We start from the raw sequence: 16,615 nt of genomic DNA on the forward strand, positions 1-16,615 counted from the left end.
GGTGGTCTTTTCCTTCTTTCCTCTCCTAAAAAGCTGTTATTAGCCCTTAGGTGTTTCCTATCGATATAATCTTAGGATCAAGTAGTAGTTAAACTTGGATAGAAGTTTAACCACCAGAGGAAAGATTAGGTCACTGTGGAGGTAAGTTCCTTTAGATTTCTGAATGCCACCTGGGTATTAAGCAGAGCAGAAATCCAGAGGGGAATCCTTTCGAAAGGGAAAGGGAAGGTAATCAGAGGTAGCGCATTAGATATAAAACATTGTGAGTTCAGTGGGTTTCAAGGGAACATGCAGATTATACTAAGATCTCATGAGGAGGGGGAAACTGCTGAATGTTTATATCTCTGTGAGGCCCAAACTGAGGTAAGACAGAAACACAGATGGGGGGGTAAACAGGAGTCCATGTCCATCTGACTCTGACTGCACATACTCTCCTACCAGATGTCCTGGCAATGGCATTAGAATGAGAAAAATCATGTGAAAATACTGTAAACAGTCTTTCAGGCAGGGACATGAGTAGCTTGTCCACTAGCTTGAAGGAAGTCCTAGGAGAATTTGGGAGTGACGTCATGAAGGGAGTCATTATGTATAACACAATATCAAGCCTGGGTACTTTTGTATCCTCCCTGTCTTGCTTTGGACATTGGTACTGTGGCTTGAAAGGTAACGTAGATTATTCTTTCCATTAGCTTGGTTTGGAAAAGGAGGAAAGAGAACTGAAAGTAGCTGTGTCGGGGAAAGGGTCTGGATTTAAGGGAGGGTTTGTGTTTTTATAAATAGAAGAGACTTGAGAATGTTCTTATGCTGAGAAGAGAGAGTCAGCAGAGAGAGAGAGAGAGAGAGAGAGAGAGAGAGAGAGAGAGAGAGAGAGAGGTAAAAATTAGCTAAAGGGGATAATTAAAGGAGAAAGTTCCTTAAAGTACCCCCTGAGAGCCTGAACAGTGCTCAGGGCACAAAGAGAGGTATTAGCGTTGGTCTGGAGGAGGGATGCATTTTCAACTGAGCTGAAGGAAGGGTTAAGAGAGGGTACAGATGTGGATGCGTTCAGAGTGGTGTGGGGCTCGAGTTGGGAGAAATAACACGATGACTTCTCAGTTCTTTGCAGAGGTGATAAGTCTCACTGCTAAGAGTGAGAGGGAAATAGGTCAGACAGAGGGCTTCAGGAGATTGAAGAAGGTTGACAATGACTGTTCAGTGGGCAGTGGAAGAGCTGCCTTGTGTTGAGGGCATGATTGAGATTGCAGACCATTTTTAGTGGGAGCAGTCTGCATGGTGTTATGAGTTTCTTCAGCTGGGATAACTATTTGGGGTAAAGAAAGGGGAGAAGAGGCAGATTTACCAAGGGTTGAGCTGTTGCTGGAAGAGTTCAACAGGACACTGGAGCAAAGCATCTGAGGTGTGCAGAAGAGGGTGGTTGATGGGATGATGGCATCCTAAGCTCAACAGGGTAAATTGGGAAAATTGGTATGGTCAGTGGAATGTAGGCTTCTGTGAGTTTCAAAGAGCAGTTTAATAGTGGTCAGTTTGGAACGACAGGAGGAGATGATCAGAGACTGGAATTAAAAAATTTAGAACTGGGTGATAACAAGATCTGGGGGACTCCATGGATGTGAGTGGAGCCAGCAAAGTTGAGCTGAAGAACCCTGAAGTTGAGGAGGATGGAGTGTTGGATTGGATCATCCATAAGATAATGAAAGCCACCTGTGACAATGTCAGGCAAGCAAGTGTTGAGGATTTTTCCTTAAAACAAAACAAAACAAAAATTTAACAGTAGTATAACAGAATCTACCTTTATTTTTAAAAATAATAGACTCTAATTTTTTTGATCAGTGTTAGGTTTATAGAAAAATTAAGCAGAAAGTATAGGCATTCCCATATAATCTTTAACTATCCTGCTATATGTGTGGTTTAATCATATGTTCTCTCAAAGTCTTTGGAGTGGATTACAAATAAATGCATATCCTGATTGCATTTTATAGCACTAAGAATTTGACTTGATTAGAATTATTGATAATTGATAAGCTCTAACCCAGCTGTACTCAGAAATTCCTTCTCACCTCTCTCATCTTACTTATCAAAAAAGTACCCATCCTTTCAGTCATTTCATATGCCTTCCACTTCATGAAGCTTTCCCTGACTGCCAGACCTAGATGTTGGTTCTCTCTCCTTTAATATCTCATGGCACTTTGATAACAATTCTCTTACGATACTTATACATTGCTTTCTGGTAGAATTTTTTTTTTGCTATTTAACTTATGCACCATTAGGCTCTAAGCTCTGAGGACAATGTCGTTGTTCAACTCATCCCCTGTAGCACCTGGCACGGTGCCTTGTGTACCACAGGTTTGAAATTAACATTTGTGGAAGTGGATGAATTACGAAGTGGAAATCCCAGCTTTACGAAGGAGGTAAACTAGGATGTAAATATTCTTTCTTTCAACAAAGGGATTGACTTCATGTTTTTGCTAAATAATTCGTTCCCTTAATGCATTTAATATATAACTTACAAAATTTCAAGTGAACTAGAAACAGTTCAGTTCCAAAATTTTAACTGACCTAGGAACAATTTCTTGGCACAAAGTACACGTGTGTAACCACTATCTTTGGATTATTTGAAGCAAATCTTGCTCTCATGTTTTTGTTAACAGAAAGAGTTGATACCAAAGGTCTTTGTTCAGACCTTTTACTGCCTCTTGTTTATTTGTGCTTCTTCTGGGAACTCTAGCTCAGCTTTTAAGCCCAAACATACTACCTTCTCCAATGTAGAAGAAGGTGTAAGTAATATAACTCATGTTAGGATGATCCGGGGGGAGAGAGCACACAACCTCTGGGGTCAGATGTTCCTCAGGTTCAATCTTGTCTCCACTCACTACTATGAAGCTCAAGGAGAATTTTACTTCTCTGAACTATGTCCTTACAGATTAAATGGCAATAATAATATACCTACCTCACAAGAGAGTGGTGAGGACAAAATATAATGTATGTCAAGTACCTACTCACAAAGCTCAATAAATGATATATATGTTCCCTTACTCCTGAGACATGATTGTGTCTGCTTCTGTCATGGGTGTAAGAAGTGGAAAAATTTTCTGAAAAGGTGGCTTGCTGGGAAAATTAGACCAATATCAGCTCTAGTCTTTGGGAATGTAGATCTTCATAGTGTGTCTTATGTTTGGTTTAAAGCATTTCCAAAAGACTGGGTCATGGGACTTCCCTGGTAGTGCAGTGGATAAGACTCCACGCTCCCAATGCAGGGGGCCTGGGTTCGATCCCTGGTCAGGGAACTAGATCCCACATGCATGCAGCAACTAAGAGTTCGCATGCCACAACTAAGGAGCCTGGAGCCACAACTAAGACCCAGTGCAGCCAAATAAATATTTAAGAAAAAAAAAAAGACCAGGTCGTTATGTCCAAATGGAATAATTTGGACATACATGTGTACATGTAATGTAACAAATACATTACAAAGCAAAATATAAAATTTTAAAAATTTCCTAAGATGGTTACATTATTGGTCCTGTATATAACTTTCTGTTCTTCAGAAAGGAGCCAGCTAGCAAAGGTGGGTCCTATAAGGATCACCTTACAGGATCTTACAGGATCTAAAGTCCCTGAGACTTTAATTATGATCTGGTAGAAAATGTCTCTGCTAATGACATGAGCATTGTATTTCTTGGATCTGTGATCACTTATTATTTTAACCTTTCAAAGCCAGTAATTTTAAAGCGTTTGACTCAACTACAGTACTTTATTAGTGTGGAAATGTTTTATTGCAGCTTGGCTGACATTTTCTTTTACTAATGTCATTAGCACTACATAAAAATGAATTATGTTGAGGTGTAAAGTACTATCTTTGTTTAGAGAAAATATGATGATGTTTATGAGCACATGAGGTGGGTCTCCTGGGGGTAAACACTAACTGTTATATCTTTCTCATCCTCCAGGCATGCTTACATTGCTAATAAGTATAAGTACTTTGGCTTGGAAAAAGGCCTGGATTTAGATTTACTTTTTCAAGATTATGTTGAATTCTCATAACATCCTTTAAAGAAAAGTCTAGCTTCAGAGTCACTAAGGCTTAATTAAAATCTCTAGCACACAGTCTGGTCACATCCCTTACCTATTTTGTAGCTTTAGCTCCTGGTAACTGTTGTATGCTAACACTGGTGTTCAACAGGTCATCGAAATCAAATTAATGCAGGCATCTTTGAAGTCAGAGATCAGTTGTGTTCATCTACAACATTTTCACATATAACAGGTACAAAATAAAGGAAAAGTGATTTTGTTTAACCTTGGAGAATCCTGAATGGACGGACGAAAACTGCAAGCATTTTAGTGGGAAAATTAAAATTATTTGTGGAAAAAAATTCTAATTAAACAAAATAAAATAAACAAAGAACAAAATTCCTTGGTATACAAATCCTTTTCTGAGTCTTTAAGAGGTAAAGACTCAAGGTCCCAAACCGCAATTCCTAGGTCTTTGAAAGCGCCTTTAGAATTTCCTACTTTCTTGGGCAGAGCACAGGGATTCTCAAAGTGTAGTCCTGACCGTCAGCCCCTTCATCATCTGGGAACTTGTTAAAAATATAAAGTCTTGGGCCTCCCTCAGGCCCCAGAACCAGAATCTGTAGGGTAGGGCCAGTGATCTGTGTTTTTGTAAGCTCTCAAGACCCTCTGATATTCTGCTCTAAAATGTGGGAGCCTTTGACCTACAGCAATTCTTAAATATTTCTGTGCAGCAGAAGCCCTTGGAGGGTTTGCCTAAACAGAGGTCCCTAACCCAGCCCCTGAGTGGCACTAATTCTGGGAGTTGTATGGAAACCTGCATTAATTTTTTTTAAGATTCTGGTATAGGTGATCTATAAAGTACAATTTGAGAAATTCTGGCTTGAAGTGGATTTAAGCGTTGACAAAATTAATTAATATTTTTTTTCCCACAAAATTCCCCTCCACAACTTTGAGCTCTGACTTCCAAGCATCTATAACATTCATTTAGCCTGAAAATGCCTGCTCATGAAGTCATCCCCTCACTGCAGGCTCCCCTCATCCCACTGTTAGAGGGACAGAAACCTCTGTGGGCCCCGCTGTGAGGCTTTGCCCACCTCTTCCACAGGTGTGATGTTTCATCGCAGAAGCCTATGCTACAGGAGAAGGGATGTAACCCATACATCTGCAGAAAGTAAAGTATTAAGTATATGCTCAGCCAAGATAAAACACAAGTGAGGACTTAAGTTTTTAAATTATTATTATTATTTTTTTTTTTTCTGAGATGATAGCTGAAGAAAGATCACTTTGGGAAAAGGGAGCTCCACCTTTGCATATCCTGCCACGAGAACAGTCTGTTCTAAGCAAGGTGACCTTTAAAAGAAATTTGGGGAATTTTTATTTAATCCACGGACACTACTAAAAATAGCAATGAAATTAGGAAAATTGTTGGTTCATTTTATGTTTCTTCTAATGTATCCCTGCTTGCTCTATAGGTCTTTCCACTTTGTGTGGTAGGAAGAATATGGTAATGAATATTTTTGCTACCAGAAAACAAAAAGAAAGATGCATGCTGTATACTGGCCTCACTAGCTTATTTAGCTAGTTGTGATATAAAAATCTATTATAACATTTCTGGTTCAACTGAGAAAAAAATTGATATTCATTATATTTACAAGTGTATTCCTTTCAACATTTTTATGTTTTATTTTCTACTGTATTAGATTTTTTAATAGCAAGAGTAATAATGCTTGTTAAAGAAGTCAAACACTACAGAGATGTGTATATGAATATAAATGTCCCATATCTCCCTCCAAATTTATCTCCTAAGTATTTGTATTTCAAATAGCCTTTTATTTTTTTTTAAATTTAAGAACAATACATGTCCATTCTAAAACATTTAGAAAAGGTAGCCAAGCAAAAGAAGTGAACCACACACAGTCTCCCATTCTCATATAACCACTGTGAATATTTTGGTGTAGCTCTTTCAATCCTCCCAATACGTGTATTTATTAAAAATGGTCCCCACTTTTTTGCAACTGATCTTTTTTGCTCCCTGCTATCTTGTGGGCATTCTTCTATATCATTAAAATGGAGCATCTTGTCTTACCTAAAGCATGATATGTAATATGTGCCACAGTTGATGCATGAAATGATTTTTTGGTGCTACATGAACACATTTTAAACATTTTTAATGGTCACATTTTTTTGTTTGTAACTGAAAAATGTAACTAGTACATTGAGCCTGTAATTTTGAAGATACTGTTGCTTATACTAAGGCTAAAGCAAGTAGACCTTGATAATCGACTTTATGAAGAATGTGTGGATTACCTCAGTAATGTGTGACCCTTAGTCATGCCCATGAATTTTTCAGATAACTTCCTGGACTTGACAAGTGTGGGAGTGACGAGCTCACCCTACCAGTGCCAACAGTCCCTTTCAATGACAAAGTTTTAAGTCACCTTGTCCAATCCCAAAATGAGAGTCAGAGATAGCCTACCTATCTACGTAATTTAATAAAAATCAATATAATGCCTTACCCTGGATAAAAAGGGGAAACAAGAGAGAATAATTTGTATAAAAGAATACACATTTCAGTGAATTAAGTGGTTGGTCTTAATGATGGATGTGCTACCATGACGGACATAATGGGAGATTCACTGAGAATGTGAAGCTGCGAGTGCAGATAGACACAGGTGAGTTTCATGGCGACTCAAACACTGTGAGCTGCATGGCCATTGGCGACAATGATTTTCCAAAATTGTGAACAACTTTTGGTAGAATTCTGAACACAATAAACAACGGTCTTCCCTGATGTACAAAGTAGCTGCATTTCTGGAAAAATCAGCATATATATATATATATATATAGCATATATTAAAGCTGGGCAAAAAGTTTGCATTTACGTGTGAAATGGATTTAGGTCTGGATTAGGTAATTATGAACATAGTACTCTTTAGGTCTGGCTCAGTAGACTTTTCACCAGCTTGGATTTTCTGAAAGACATTTGAAGTCACTTGGAATTACCGGTCAATTCCTGGTCAAAATTCCTGGTGAGAACATGCCTGGCATCGCAGCTGTCTAACACCTCCGGCTCCTCCCCAGCAAAGGCAGTGGTACTTCCAACCCCCAATTAACAGCAACAACCAAAAATTTTTAGATTTCTAAAATGCTCCTAGGCACAGTTTCTGAGAACTGTGAGTGAAAACTGCACAGAGAGCTATAGTGGCAATTACGAGCACTGGCCCTCTGACTACCGTGCCAGCTGACTGTCAACGTGACAGATGTGCTCTTTTCTGAGGTACAGCAAAGGCCACTTTTGGAAGTTAACGGTTATTTAGTATGCAAGGTATGTATAAATATGCATAACTGCGCTTTGGAATCAGACCTGTACTTCATTTTTCTTACTGGGCCTGCTGTACATCAGTGAGAAAAGAGATTTTTAGTGCAGAAAGGTTAGGTGTGTGACAGAAATAAAGGGTATTAATTGTGATTTGGTTAAATCAGTTGGTGTTTTTTTGGGTATTTTTTGCTAGGTTTTAGGACCAAATCAATGCATTAATAGCCTTACTATGTTTTCTTTATATTTGTTTTTATAACTATCTGATACTGAAGGTAATTATACTGTACTTCCACTTATGTAGTGATAAAAAGTTACCTTTAAATATTCTTATCTCAGTAAAATATGTGAGTTAATTTAAAGAAAGATGTTAAGTAGATATTAGCACAGATGGCAATATTCCAAAGATAGCACATGAATGATTAAAGAGTGGGAAAACCTCACCTACAACACTATTTTCTTGAGTTAAACATAATCCTTTTTACCACTTTTCTAATGTTGAGCTTTTAATTTGTTTTCTGTTATATACAATGCTTCAAAGAACCTCCTTTTTTTTGGCCAGGCTGTGCGGCCTGTGGGATTCTTAGTTCCCTGACCAGGGACTGAACCTGCACCCTTGGCAGTGAAAGCGCAGAGTCCTAACCGCTGGACCGCCAGGGAACTCCCTCAAAGAACCTCTTGAGCTAAATATTGTTCATATCCGTGATGATTCCCTTACGAGAATTCACAGATGTGAAACTGTCTGGTGGAAGGGCAATGATTATATTATTTTAAAGTTTGAAATTAACAATTTCTCTAAGTTTTTATGAAGACATTTAGGAGGTTAGCAAAGTGGTATTTATGATCCATGGGAATACTTTCTTCCTTGTTACTCAAAGGACTGCTTAATGCAATTGCCTTCAGGTGTGTTCAGGGACCGACGCACGATTCTTCCCACCTTTGGGGACGCGGGTGGTGGGCAAAACGCTTGGTTGGAAGATCTGGTTTGTAGTTAATGTTACCCTTTCCATTTAATTAGCTTTGTGATCTTGCGCAAGTCACAACCTCTCTAAGCTATAATTTTCTTACCCATAAAATTGTCCTAAAAATAATACACTATTTACCTCACTGAACTGTGAAGATTAAGTGAAATGATATATGTGCAAGTGGCTTGTAAATGCTAAAGCACGACATGAAATGTTAGTTGTTGGTGTTATATAAGTGCAATCTATATTCCCCTCTTGAGAGATTCCAAAAGCACAATTCTCTGGCTTCACAGATACAAGTTGTCTCATGCAATGCAGATAATTTTAAAATACCACATGGGGACAGTATCTAGAAAAAGTGAAGGGTATGAAAGAGGAAAGAACGAAATTCCAGTGAGAATCTATTTCTTTACTGCTTGTCCCTTCCCGTTCCCTCCTCAGCAAACACTAGGACCTGATTTGGCACTGCAGCAACACTAATCTTGGGCTTTTGAGCTGAGCTTTGCTCCTGACCATCAAATCTCACTGAAAACATCGGTTACCCAGAACTCACTTGTTAATCTAGGACTGGTCTGGTAGCTCAGGACTTCTGAGTTCAGGCTAGGACGAGAAGTTGCTATTTCTGGCACCTATAGATTGTTGGAAAAGCTAATGATTTTCATGAGACACCGTTCTCTTTCCATAATGCAAGTTATTCGAATGGTGTCTTTTTGTGGGTGGATTCAGGTAAGAATCATCCCATGAGCTGCTTAACAGATGCTGACAAAATCCAGAGAGTGGAGCCCGGGGTGAATACAGTGTGTGCAGAAGGGTGAGAGGGGCGACACCGAAGGCACCTGGGCTTGAGATTTAACTCTGCCACTCAACCCCCCCAGCCTCAGTTTCCCAGCTGCAAAATAAGAGAGTCAGAACGGAATTTAGTCACGAGGTCTCCCGTGTCTCTGCCCGCAGTAAGATTCTATAATTCCGTGGGCCAGTTTAGAAATTGGGGGTGGACCTTCCCAACCTCCTGCCATGGGCAGGAGAGGAAGGGTTGCGGCTGGAGGGTCTTAGCTGGGCCTTTGGGAGGAGCAAGGATTCTACTCTGTGACATCACAATATCCAGCCCAGGCTCAACCCTGGCTGAGAAGGAGAAGGTAACAGGAGCTTGGGCTACTGATGTATTAGAGGTGGACGCTACCTGATGGAGCTAGAAGGAATCAGCCAGCCATGACTCCGGTTCAGGTACGTGACATCTGCTGAGCTCAGAAGAGAAATTACTGTGTCTAAAGGAACACGAGGAGAGGACCACAAGATGGGCGTGTCTCCGGGCTTAGGGATGACAGCATAAGCACAGAGACTATGCACCAGTTACTTTAGGGTAATGTAAAGAATCCAAATGAGCAGACGAAAGGCCACAGGCGGTCCCACCAGAAGCAGAGCTGGGGCACATGCTCCCAACAGCCAGACTTACTGCCATGAAGCCGAACCACAGGGCATTTCCAAGACGGTTAGCCCCTCACTGTCCTCCCCCCACCACTGGGGGGCGCAAAAGAGGCTCAGGAGGGAGCCGCAAGAGGTCAGTGTAAAATTACTTTCTAAAATAGTCTACAATTGTTGCCTAATGATGTTTATTCTTTTATGTGGGTGTTTTCCTTTTAATAGCTTCTCCCCAGAATGATAGGGAAGAGTAAGCTAAATAAAAAATAAGTTAACTGGGGCTTCCCTGGTGGTGCAGTGGCTGAGAATCTGCCTGCTAGTGCAGGGGACACGGGTTCGAGCCCTGGTCTGGGAGGATCCCACATGCCACGGAGCAACTAGGCCCGTGAGCCACAACTACTGAGCCTGCGCGTCTGGAGCCTGTGCTCCGCAACAGGAGAGGCCGCGATAGTGAGAGGCCCGTGCACTGCGATGAAGAGTGGCCCCCGCTTCCCGCAACTAGAGAAAGCCCTCGCACAGAAACGAAGACCCAACACAGCCAAAAATAAATAAATTAATTAATTTTAAAATATATATATATATATTTTTTAAAAATAAGTTAACTGAAAGAAGTATTTTAATAGAAGATAGTATAAAAATGCAAACAAAAGTAATACAATAAAATGAAGAGAAAAAGCTTATTAATGGGTTAGCAACCGATACTGATTCTAAAGTCTGGTTTTGAAATTTCAAGGCTTAAAAGGCAAAAGGCCACCCCCTATAAACAGTGAAAGAGAAGGGCCTTCTGGTTGAGAAGTAAGTAAAACAGTTCAGTTGAAACCACCTACAGCTCCTCCCCCTAAAGAACTCACACCAGTGAAGTCATCGCTGGGGCTGGGGATGCGGACAGTTCTGTTTTCTTTACCTTGCCTTAGGGTTTTGGCTTCTAAAATATTTGTTTCTTGCTGGAGTCTCAAGGCCCTGAGAGGCTCTGAATGACGACAAATAGCTGCTCTGTTTACCAGTAGGGCGGAGCGCGGGGGTGGGTGCCAGGCCCTGACTCATCGGCACTGGCCTCCCTGAGCGCACTGCGACCCCAGAGCCAAGTACAGGACTGCTCAGGCAGGCACGCTGAGATTCGCCTGCAAGATCCAAGTTTACTGCCATGCGCCCCAGTGGAAGCAGCAGTCCAGTGTTCTCACAGGTAGATCAGCTGCCCACAGAGGACCCCAAGAGCAACAGACAAGGTGGGGAAGACCCAGCGTCTATCCACAAGACACAATTTTAACACTCTTTAGCCTCCAACCCATTGGGAATAAATATATCTCAGCCGCAAGGCCAAAACTCACTCTATAAAAGTAGTAATAATCCAAAGCATGTAAATAAATTCAGAGGTTCAGATAAAGACAAAATGTACCTGCACGTTGACTCTAGTACATATTCAGCTTCCGTCTAGAGAAGCCACTATGATTTTCACAATTAGATTATGACCCAACCTCTGAAGTCCTTGGAAATTAAAAGCTCACTGGTCCAGTTTTTAGATTTTATTCATTTTATAGTCATTGAAAACTAGGTTTAGGTTTAACCTAAAATAATATCCACAAAACACAGAATGTCCTAACTTGTCTACATTTATATTTATTGACTATCATGTTCTCTGACCATTGTGTTAGTCACATACCACAGGCGTTCAGAGTTGAAGGAGAACTAAGAGATCGACCATTCCAACGTCCTCATTTCCAGAGGAGGAACCCAGCACAGAGAGGTTAAGTGTCTTGACCTAGGCCACTGTGCTAGTTAGTGCTAGCTTGAGACTAAAGCTTAAGTCCTCTCACTCTTAGCCTGGCGACCTCTTCAGTCCTCCCTGCCTCTAATTCACTCTGAAGGAATTTATTGGTTCAGACTTGAACTATTTTAATTTCCAAGTCAGAATATTCTAAGATAAGGAAATCTCATTTGATCACCTTGGTGTGGTTATTGGTAAATTCAGGTACTCTAGGTAGGTGACACTATTCACCAAAGCTTTCCCAGCCTTCACAGCTCCAAACAAAACAAGCTTTGATCAAGGTCAGGAAAAAGCACCCAAGACCCCAACCAAAAGGCTGAGAATACAATGAAAATGAATCCAGGGAAACTGACAGGCGACTCTGCCCTGACGCCTGATTAGTAGCAGTCCATTAAAAAAAATAAAAAGAGGCATTTATACAATTAATGAGCTTTTTGCTTTACAATAAATATACAGACTTCCTGTGGCCTTTTCTAGTTTAGGTAGATCGCTTTGTTTATGTGTTCGCGTGTGTGTACTCCGTAAATGCGCATACGAGTAAACACTTCATCTGGCAGGTGTGAGGCTTTACACCATCTGTGGTAACTGACCTATCTTTATTACATACAATTTGTCCCCTATGTGAGCCTTTCCCGACTTCAACCACGAATTAACATTTTGTTTAGAGTTATCAATAACTTAGGAGCATCTTCAGTTTGCCCAGGGTTTGTTTTATGTAGAGCTGTCTACGTCTTGCATCTCTAATTCATCTGTAAGTTTGAGCCCAGGCACCCCCTGGATAGAGATACTCAGAGCTCTTTCCAATTGAATTCATTGCAAATGTATTAACATCAGCCTGAAGTCCCCAAATCTGAAAGAAAATGAAGAATTGTTGGATATAAGCATAGACCTCATTTGCATAGTCATCAGCTCCAAAGGTCTGATTAATATTTTCTAGGACCCTAGATTGTTTTTTAATCCACTGAAATGTGTATATCCTACAAGGATCTTCCATATGTTTCTGGGTTTCCAAATAGATTGTCTTTAATAAAAGAGAATTATGAAATGATTACCAACAGGAAAGAACATTCCATCATGGCATAGGGCTTAAACAAAGCTGTGGTAATATCTTTCAGCTTCCATATTAATTTCAAAAGTTGTGTAATATATTGAGTAATCGTGCACGTACTACCACATAAAACCGCAGAAGGCTGACTGTGAAAAATGGAGGGATAAAAGGAGCTTTAGCTTCAGATTCTTCAGTGTGGGTTTTGAATTCTCAACTCTCTCCAGGAAGCTGAAACACAGGTAGGCCAAGTGTACTTCTGAAATGTTTTCCACCTGAGAAGATGCATCCTGACAAGCCTTATTAACAGCCGTGGGAGGGAAAAAAAAAAAGTAAAAGCCACCTCACCAGAGATCCCGAGACATCTGATCTTCTCTCTTGCTGCCGCCACCCGGGGTGCCTTGGCAAACAGCTACACCTGGACCTCTGACACATGCCGGACACGCCCCTCCATCTCGGCCCAGCCCCCATGCCCACTTTCCTAAGAATTGCGCAATGAGCCCTTTGTGACCGGAGGTCTGTGAAGTCTGGAAAGGAATGTGGCCCAGAGCCAACAGGCGTTGCTGCCACCAGGGCCAAGAAGGAGCTCTCCTGCTGTTTACCTCACACTTGGGGGAACCTCAGAAGGGGAAGGGTATGCTCTAAAAGGAGAGGGAATCTAGCCCTCGGCAGGAGTGTGAAGAAGCACCCCAGGGCCTTTCGCCCTTGTCTCTGCAGACCTCCAGAGGCATGCTCTGTGCTGCTCCCAAGACTTGGATCCACTTTTGAGCCATTTCCTTTCCTACTCATAACTGTATCCCCTGCTGAAAGCTGTGAGTGTTAGGTCCCATTGTTCCAGTGCCCCTGTGTAGGGTGAAGGGTGATCGTAATGGGAGGTTCCACTAAATAGTGGTGTTGATAGTAGAGTGCCAGGTGCTGGTGGCAGGACAGCTGGAGAGGGTGCTGTGATCACAGGCCTATTGGTACTGGTCAAGTAATAACACAAAACCAGCTTCCTACGTCTTCTCTCCACCTCCCCAACAAACATCACCCTGCATCATGACAAGTGCACAAGCTGGCCACTGGCAATACTGGAGGTTGCCTCACCTCTTCTGCCCAGGGAATGATGTCACGGGCTGAGCCATGAATATCCTTCTTTTAATTCGCCCAACATCATGATGGCCACACAAGTAACCTCTAACTAAAAAGAACTAAAAGGAAGTGAAAGACTTAATTCTCAGTCTTGCCATTTGAGCACTGTCTAGTACAACTTAGTATAACTAACTGTAAAAGACAAGTTCTATACTTATCTTACCAATACCGCTTATAAACAAAAGGTGGTCCAAGAAAAATAGACTTTTTAGCCAGTTGAAAAGATCCCTTGGCAGTTAGAACGCCAGTATTCAAGCATATTTAGAAGGCAAAGTCATTTTTGTTAGTAGAGGGGAAAACACTCCTTTCATGTTAGAATGTTCTTTGTATGTTAGGAACTGACTCGTATAACCAACACATCGCCTCTTGTATCCTGTCCTTTCAAGACAGTGGTTATCTTTCTCCTTCCGACCCCAAATGAATTCAGTGTCAGTTTCAATCGAATTTGTAGTTTTTGAAAACTTAACATGTACCAGGCACTGTGGCAATAACAAAATAAAATGTTTGGCATAAATTGGGCTCTTTAAGAATTAAGGATTTAGGTGAGGAGACAAGATATACACGTGTGAAGAGTTCAGATGCAAAGAAGGAACTGCGTAACTATGTGAAAAATGTTCTCGTGGACTTCAAAGCGTCCCAGGGGCTCAGTGCAGGGCAGAAGCAAAGCTGTCTCCAGTGTTTTGGTTGCTCATCACGGCAGAATTAGGACTTGGGAGGAATCTTGAAGAGAAACAGAAGAGTGGCTGACACAAGCTTGAGGAGGAAAACAATTTTCTGGTGCAAATTTTGGCCCCAACACAATGGGCCTTGTCCCACTCACAGACCTTATCTCCCTTCTCCCTGTGCTTTTACAACTCCTTTGCATACAATGCGAACAATTCACATGGCTTCTTTGGGATGGGGAAAGCTGGAGTCATAGCAACATGCTGCCAGGAAGGATGAAGCCCACCCTAACAGGTGGTTTCTGTAAGAGGCCCTACATGCTATAACCAGGGTTGTGTCTGATTTTAATTATGGATGTGTGGGCTTCCTGACCTTATACCCTAAGTCAACATGCTCTAAATCTAATTCATTATCTTCCTCCAAATCTGATCTCCTTTTGTGATGCCGGTCTCCGCCAATGACCTCACCATATTCCCAGCTATTCTGGCCAGAATCTCGAGTCCTCCATGATTCCCAGTTCTCTCCTCCCTGGCGTTTGGTCAGCAGGCCCGGGAGGTTATAGCTCCACATCTCTTTCGAATCCATCACTTCCTGCCAGTTCTGCCCACTGCTGCCCTGGGCCAGGCTCTCATCATGTTTCCCTAGGATCACTCATCTCCCCAACTTCATTCCTCTGCACTCTGTTGGTCACATCTTTCTAAAATAAATACTAGAGTTTGTCACTTGCCAGTTTTAAAACAGTTCAAGTTTCCCCATTGTTTAAAAAAAATGAGGACTGGGGCTTCCCTGGTGGCGCAGTGGTTGGGAGTCCGCCTGCTGATGCAGGGGACGCGTGTTCGTGCCCCGGTCTGGGAAGATCCCACGTGCCACGGAGCAGATGGGCCCATGAGCCATGGCCGCTGAGCCTGCGTGTCCGGAGCCTGTGCTCCGCAACGGGAGAGGCCACAGTGGTGAGAGGCCCGCGTACCACAAAAAAAAAAAAAAAAAAAAATGAGGACTGAACTCCTTATCTTGACTTTCAAGGTCCCTCACAGTCTCTAGCCTCGTGTGGCCACTCCTCTCCTCTGCCACCCGTTCACCCAGTCCTCCCCACCAGATGCACCAGACGCATCCCTCTATTTCCCATTCTCCAGGCTGCCCAGCACTTTCCTGCTGCTGTGGTCTTTCTCATGCAGGTCTCTTCTGACAGTTGAACTCCTGCATTATTCCTTCTCAAAGGGCTGACCACTTTCTTCCTCCGTCATTTATGATCTTCTCATGACACTCTTATTATTTATGACCCTTTATGCTGAAGGAGTGAACCAGGTGTGGTTGAAAGACCAGTGAGAAGGGAATAGAAGACTGTTTTAAGACAGGGACTAGCATGTCAAAGACTCAGAGGAAACAGGACATGGTACTCAAGGAACTGACCAGTGCACAGAAGCTGGTGGAAATAGAGTCTGAGTTGAGAGGAAGGGGTTGGGAGGACATGGCCCTGGAGAAAGATGCAGAGGCTGGCCCTGATAAGGAGTGGGGATTTCAGCTTACGATCAGTGGACCACTTTAAAGGGTTATAAGCAGGGCAGTGATAGGACACTACTTGCATTTTAAAAGAATGTAGTGTCCAGAGAACAGATGGGAGTGGAGAGAGACTGGAGAAAGGGCTATCAGTTAGGAGGCTGGCCAGGTAAAACAAGGATGTGATGAACTTGTTCTAGATTAGTGACAGTGGGAAGAGAGGAAGGCAGTAGACTTCAGGGAGCTTTAGAAAGGAGAACTGATGAGGCCTGGCTGGTTGACCACACATGGATCAAATGGAGGAGGGGAAGTGAAGGAAGTCAGCCATACAGGCCCAGAAATGATACTGTACTAGTTGCAGTATCACTTAATGACAATGCCTCACGTGGAGGAGACTGGACTTGATCCTGTAGGAACAGGAGACAACAAGGATCTCTTGGCTTAGGTAAACCTACATTTCTGAAAGGGAAAACTGAAAATGGTGTGCAGGATGGCCAGAAAGGGAAACACTGATCGCAGACAGACTAGAAGGCAACGCCACTGACGTGGGGTGTTGAAGGCTGACAGCACACAGCTGCTCAAAGCAGTGGGCTCCTCTCAGCACTGGTGATTCTGCCCCAAACATAGTTTAATTAAAAAAAAAAAAAAAGGAGTGTTTTAATCAAAAAGTTATATTAAACAGTGTAAAATGTTATGCTATGAAAAACGATGCTCCCTCCCACCTCAGTCCCCAGTACTTTTCCTCCATGGAGCTTCTGCAAGTTTTACATCTCTCCAGAAATGTTCTCTGCATACACAAATGTGTC

The 16,615-nt window shown here is 42.0% G+C and overlaps 1 protein-coding gene across 1 annotated transcript in view; it reads right to left on the reverse strand.

The window, feature by feature from the left end:
* Positions 1-16,615, reverse strand: part of LOC125961652 (ATP-dependent RNA helicase DDX3X-like) — a 491,072-nt gene that overhangs the window by 25,401 nt on the left and 449,056 nt on the right. The gene's annotated exons all lie outside the window — the stretch shown is intronic.

Source organism: Orcinus orca, chromosome 17, assembly GCF_937001465.1.
Source record: "Orcinus orca chromosome 17, mOrcOrc1.1, whole genome shotgun sequence".
In the NCBI taxonomy this organism is placed as follows: Eukaryota; Metazoa; Chordata; class Mammalia; order Artiodactyla; family Delphinidae; genus Orcinus; species Orcinus orca.